This window comes from Chaetura pelagica, unplaced genomic scaffold, assembly GCF_000747805.2.
Source record: "Chaetura pelagica isolate M959 unplaced genomic scaffold, ChaPel_1.0 scaffold346, whole genome shotgun sequence".
Lineage (NCBI taxonomy): Eukaryota > Metazoa > Chordata > Aves > Apodiformes > Apodidae > Chaetura > Chaetura pelagica.
Window position 1 is genome coordinate 2,079,684 of NW_009953797.1, and position 7,280 is coordinate 2,086,963.

Consider the following 7,280-nt stretch of genomic DNA (forward strand, 5'->3'; position numbering starts at 1 on the left):
CAGAGGGAATATATTTTGAATAAAAGTATGAAAGACATCTTGATGTTTGCCTAAAAAAAAAATGAAGAAGAGTTTGACTGTGGTTTCTCTGAAATGGCAAAAAGTTAAAACCAAAATAACTATTTCAGCCACAATCTTAGTACGCTGCAATCTTATAGTCAGGTACTATTGTAGCTGTATAACTAGGCTTAGTTTTGTTTTCCTTCCATTAAATAGCTGTGGTAAGCCATGAATAGTCTCAATAAATATTATATCCCCTCTGTTCAAAGAATGTACACGTTTAACCCCCTTCACTGTATGGCTCAATGATGGCAAGATAAATCAAAACATTAAATCCATGTCATTCTGCAAGTATAAAGATGTAAGTTAAAATGTAATACTTAGTCAATCCTCTAATCATCTGTAGCTGGAAGATTCTGAGCACAGAGAGGCTCAAGTCATATTCCCTGCTGGACAAAAATACAGTAAGTCTAACAATTAAAATATTTGTAAGGGGTATATGGGCATGCATGTATATGTATATACATATATACAGACTGTATTTCACAATTTAGGATAATTTTCTTTAGCCATTATTTCACTAGAGCAGGCTAAGGCAGTTTTGTATATTCATTTCACACTTACAGATCCTCCTCCACAGTAACGACTGAAAAAAGCTGTCACAGACAAAGCAAGTACTCAGAAGAAAGAGAGAAGAAAGAAACAGAAATCTTAACCTTGAAACACATTAAACACATTTGCTAATATTTTTATGAACACTGCTTATTTCTGATCTTTAGGGATAATTTCTAGCTAGTTAATAATGTAGCATATTTTCTATAATTAAATCCTAGATTAAGAAACCCAACTGCAGCTCCTTGATAAATGATGAGGATTGACAGTAGGATCAGCAAGGAAGACCATTAGGTACTGAAAAAGAATTGTAGCCTAACCTGCTACTGCTCTTGTGTATAAGACCCTTAAAAGAGATGGGTGGCCCACACCCAACATGGAAATATTATTAGCAAATCTGCATGTTGGAAGAGAGAAGAAACTAGTTTAACCTGTTATGCAGATGGTGTGGAAAAAAAAAAAAATAAATCCTTCCGACAAAACAAAAGCCTTTTAACTGCAAAGCATGAAAACAAGGGATTCCCTGTCATCCCACTGCAAATGGGCTGAAACACCTCCTGTGGCAGGCTGAGCATGTCACCTCCGCAGCAACAGCCTCTGCCAAGCTGGGACAGCTCCAAAGAGGTCCCATCCATGCTGTTGGTGTTTCCACCAAAAACCCCTTTCTACCCTGGGATGCCAAGCTGTGAGCTCACAGCAGGACCCCTTTCTTGTGCCTGAATCCTCACTGCCTGCTGCACCTTGATGCACAGCACTGTCTGGAGTTTGCTCCTCGGGCAGCTCAGCCCCAGACGGAAATTACAGGAATCTCTGCAAAAGTAGTGGAAGTGGTAGGGGTGAAATTAATGCTAGCACGTCCTGGGGGAAAAAACAAAACAAAACAAAACAAAACACCACAAACAAGCCATAGCAAGGATAGGTTCCATAGGAACTGCATCCGGACAGTCCAAAATATTTTGCATCTGCAATTGGACTGTGACCAGAACCCAAATAACTGTGGCTACAAAGTAACAAAGCACAAGTGGAATGAAGCAACAAACAAGGGGATTTGGATGTTTGCCCACAGTCTGTAACCTGCATTCATCCTCAGCGAGGAAGGACAACTTTCACTCCCATATAAGCCATCAGCAGGTTCCTGCTTTCAGCATAACAAAAACACAAGAATGGGATGAGATGGTCACTTTCATTTGTTGTTTTCTTCAACTCTGCAAAACACTGGTTTATAATACATTGAGCCACTTAACTATGGAGCATAAAAACACAAGCACAATGAGATGACAGTATCACAGATGTCTTCACTGTGGCAGTCCTTAACAAGTCTTGGTCTTGCCTCAGAGGCAAGCAGGTAAAACTGTTAAGCACATTCACCCCACTGAGCAACAGCTTTAACTGCAGCAGACTACTAGGAAAAACGTGTAATCGCACAGCAAGACCTCTCTGACCATGGGAGGGAACCCCTACCTACACTCTTTCTGGTTGTTTTTTTAAAAGTGTTGAAAGCTCAGACTAAAATTGGGGGGTCAGGGGGGGAAAGGGGAGGGAACGAACAAAAACAAAAAAAAAACAAAAAAAAAACCAAAACACAACAACAAACAAACCTCAAAACCCACAACGTATGCAACAATATGTTTTTTCTGGAGAGCTCAGAGTTCAACTGCCAAAAACTACTCAACAGGACCCCCACATATTGATGAAAACAGTATGAAATCTGTATTTGAGCAAACTATGGAAGAGCAGATAAAGGTAAAGCTATGTAATAACGAAAGACTCAAGAAAAACCACTGGAGAAAAATTAATTGACAACATATTTATACAAACATAAATTTTGCAATTCTTGCAGATGAGAATTTTTTTTCACATTTTACATTAAAAATCTAAGTACAGCCTATGTTTTCTAGTTAGGCATCACATTCCCCAATCAAGTGCAGTTAAATCAATAGAGCTTTTAAAAAATAAAAATAAAAATGCAACAACATAATTTGTATTTGCAATATTATATTAATTTGAATCTAATATTTTGTTTGCATTTTTTATGCTTCCCTTTTCTTTTTATCTACTCTTCCATTCATATATGAAAATTTCCTAACTCTAAAAACAACAGCCTTCACTTCTGGGGCATGTCAAACTACAGCTCAACAAAGCACCTTACTCCACATTCACACAAACTCCTATTTGGCATAGGTTTATATGGAGCTGGAGCTGGGTTTACCCAAAGGCAGGGGGAGGGTTACCACCATGATCCAGGAGTATCTTTTCAGAGTTGTTGTTAGGTTTTCCTCTTCTATATTCCATAGACACCTAAGCTTAAGTTCTACCAACAAAGGAAAAAGTCCTTTACCTGAAGCCTGAAATCTGTATTTCACCACAACCAGGACGCAGCTTCTGGCCCACCTGAGTGTTTCTAGCCAGGGACACTTACAGTGCCTTGAGACAGAGCCCCAGGTTTGCAAGACGTGTGTGCAAATATCACAAGGCACATGCACAGACACAACCATATAGTCACTCCTCACCTCCACAGTTCCTTACCCCTGGGCAGAGCACATATGACAAGTAGAGCTCTGCTTGGAATTTTGGCCAGGCAAATAAATACAGACTATGATAAGAGATCAGATTCACTCAGTGATATACGGCACAGATACCCAAAAAAACCCAGCAGCTCTGATTTGCCCTGAAAACACAGCAGCACACATAGGACTGATAATAAACCCATTTATGGAACACTATTCTTGATCCCAAATCACGTTCTGATTTTCCAAATCTGTTCTGCTTTCCAGAGCTGACAGCATTTTAACATCAACAAGCACACATACAAGGTTGCTCAAATTAGAAACAATTCATCTGAAATTATTATGCAGAGAGAACAGCAAGTTTCAGCTCCAGGAAAGCTCCATAGATGTATAAGCATCATCCACCAAGAAATGGGGTTTTGAAGTGTCACAGTTTCTGACTATCTCCTTTGGATCCCTTCTCTGAAGAACACTACAAAAGTTAAGCATTAGCTTTCCTATGCCCCAATTTGACCTACAGCTAGCTATTCCCCCTCCAAAAGTAGCATTCTGAAAACTTAGAGGTTAGTTCTGTTTGTTGTTTAGTTTAAAAATGCCATCATGTTTTCAAGACCAGCTGAAAACTTGTTTCCCGCTCATATGTCTGTTTTCAAAACCAGTGGCAGGCTCAAAAAATCACAATTTTAACTGAAAGCTTTCAAGTGTTTCTCATACCTTTGAGTTTATTTGAATCCTCAAGTCACAAAAAGTTTACCAGAGTACTAGTTTAAATATACACCATCAGCAAACAAGCACTTACTATCTCACCTCTCAATCACTTAAGAGAAACTTAGCACATAGCTCCTTTGGAAGCAAGGATATAATTTAACATCATGTTTGTGATTTGAGCTTATTTTGTTAAAGTCATATGAAAAGAACAATGATTGCTCATGTATATTTTCCCCTGTGACAGTCAGTGAAAAAAATAATTTTACCCTCAAGTAATTGCCACACTAAAAAAAAAGTAATATTCTACAAAATGCAACAAGTGCTTGCAAGCACAGTCAATAAAGCCCTATTTTATGTGTACACCAGGGTCTGTTTATTCATTACTGTTACATCCCTTGCCACTGGAGTTCTTTTCCACTGACTCGCTGCACTTTGTTATAGAATGTGAGTTTGATGGGCCCTAAACAATCTCTTTACATATCAACACAACAGGATTTTGTTTCTGCAACATAAATTTAAATGAAAGACAAAGATGGAACACAATTTACACTTTCTGTTAATTACTGTCCTCTGGCACCTGGCACAACCATCAACACCAACCAAGCCTTTTGAGAAAAAGCATCTCTAAATTTTGTTAACCTATCTCAGTCAACAGTAACTGTCACAATAGTGCCCTTCCCTGTCTAAAGAAAAGTCCCCAAAGCTTTTTTTCAAAACTTTACCAATATTTTCAGCACCTTCCAGCATTCAAAACTGCTCAATTTATGAGCAGCCAGGTATCTTCTGTTTGGCCTCTAGTTCTGCAAATGCACTGTTCCTATTGAGAAAACCCCACAGTTACTGCTCTCCCATGCTTCCTACCTGTGCAGAAGTTCTCCAGTTGCACAAAAAATGCCAGGTCAAAATCACGGTAAAAACTATCTCCATCAGTAATTAAAATCTTGTTACTATGCAACAGACCTTGTTGCATGGAGGGATCACTTCTCATAATTTTATCAGCACCATATCATTGAAAGGAACATCCTTGTTGCAGCACTCTTTCAAAAGGACTTAAGGAACCACTTGCAATGTCATGTCATAAGACTGTGCAAAAGACGCTTCAATAAAAACAATATTTGTGATTGGTTTGATCATGTGAACTATTCTGGTAGTAGTATCACAATGGTCTATTTTTATTCCAGCTTGGTCTTTACTATAAAAAGTTGTATCACTATGAAACTAATGCTTGCAACATTGATTTCCATGACGCTGCTCAGAAAGGGACTGCAGAAGAATAATGTGGATGCCAGGGTACTTTATATAGCAGCAGCAAGAATCTGAAAGTAGTCTGGGCAGCATATTTGCTCCAAGTTATTTTGACTAATTAACACAATATTCCACCAAAATAAGCAGGACACCTGTACAGTGAGATACAATTTTGAGTAGACGCCAAGTAACAATGGGCAGGGAAACAGTGCTCAGTAAGAGTAGCCCAGCAACTTGCACATCCTGTGGATCATTCTGTCAGTATGCTGTATAACAGTTTCAAAAGTAGGAAATTAAATCTTAAATAAAAGAAAGACCTGACCTGAACCAACAAAGTAAGCCAGGAAATTGAGCAAAGTCCGATACTCTCAGCTCTCCCACTGTGGCAAGGTCTTATGCTTAGATAAGATCACTTTGTAGTCCTCCCAAAAGAAGACACATTGATATGCCTTAATGAAGTAGAGACAGAGAACAATTTCTCTTTGGAATTGTGAACATTCATTGACCACTTCCTTAATTCTCCAGCATGAGATCAGTTTATCAAAGAGCAATTCTAGCTACAAGGGACACATGAACCATGAAAGAGCATCTTGGAAGGGATAGGAAGAAACATCTTTATTTACATATATTCAGGTACTGCAAAGATTCTTTATCAAAAAGATTAAGAACCTGACCAGACTCCTTTCTGTGGCTTCATCATGGATTTTCAACAAGGAAACTTTATTTTCTTAGTAGTTTTCATAAACACAATACTAATTATCAAGGTTGGCAAATAAGCCAATTAAAAAAAAAAATAAAAATCCTACTAGATCAAGAAAAATCCTCCAGTTGGTCATGCTTTTCTGCTTTCAGAAAAACTGAGCAAAGGGACTCTGTCCACAAGACTGTCAGCTCAGATCCCAAGACATTCAGAATAGTTTCATAAAATTTTACTTCTGAGAAGGGACACTGTTGAAAGCAATCATTCAGCCAGCCAACTACTGTCACTTCCATGAATATGAATGAGTTCCAATATAGGACACTGAGCTTTTGCAAATGTAAGAAGATCCAATTGTTCAGAGTTCATCTTTGCCAATAAATCAAATCACTATTATTTAGAGATTTTTTTTTTTTTTCCTCTAGCATCTATGTGGGTGAAGTTTTGTTTTCCCCTTCTTCCTATTTGCATAAAGATTTTTTTTCATACCACCTCGTTAAGCTTTCAGAGCAGTGGGAGGAATCCTATTGTTAATGGGATCAGACCCTTGAAAAGGTATATATTGCTGTTTGTGCTGAATGTTCATATTAACTAGCACCTACTTTGAGGAAACAGTAGAAGAAATTGTTCAGAGTTCATGAAAATTAACATTTGGTGTAAATTTGTAACCATAATTTGCATGTACATAACTTACACATAAATACATATGGATTAATGCAAATTTCATACAAGGAAAGATTCTCTCTGTGCTTGGTAAAACTAAGGGTAAGGTTGGTGATGAATCTTTTTTTAAAAAAATATTCTAGTCTGAGAATATATATAGCTCTCTGTTTCCAGAATAATTACAACTGAAAAACGCAGCTTCTGAAATAAGGCCATGATTAACCTTGGCTTCATTAAATTACAAATAATACATTTTTAAAGTCTTATTTGTAAAGGCAAGCCAATTAATTTAAACATTTCCCCTTACAAAAATCTAATTGAAATGATTTACCTACACAGCTACTTGTCAGATCTTAGAAACTCTGGGAGGGTTTTCAGCCAACAACTCAGTTACCATAGTCTCTTCCCATCCCCCCGGGAGGGACCTCCGCTCCCACGGAGGGCAGAGCTGTCACCATCGGCCGCCTCAGCTCTGGTCCCCCTTAATGGGCACGGGGGCAGATGTCCAGGGAGAGGTGCCCGCTTGTGCCCCGCCATCTCCCGCAGCTACTCCCGCAACCGTTCCCGCAAATGTCAAGTTCTGCCCGGCGTCGCAAGAAAAAAACCCTCCAGGGGAGAAGCCCTCGTCTGCCCTTCCCCACCGCGTCCACGCGTGGGCTCTCTGGGGGCTGATGGAGGGGGAGGCAGTGAGGCCTGACGTTCCCGCGGCAGCGGCGGAGAGAAGGAGTTCTTGCGGATCCAGGAGCCACCGAGACCCCTCTGCCCTGCTGGCTCTCCCGTGGCTGCCAGCCTGGGCTGCCCTGCGCAGCACAGCTGGGCACGGCAGGACTGGGCACGGCGCCGCAGCC

General features: G+C 39.6%; 1 protein-coding gene across 1 annotated transcript in view; it reads right to left on the reverse strand.

Annotated features, from left to right (window-relative positions):
• Nucleotides 1-7,280, reverse strand: part of GRID1 (glutamate receptor, ionotropic, delta 1) — a 536,004-nt gene that overhangs the window by 525,838 nt on the left and 2,886 nt on the right. The window lies entirely within an intron of this gene.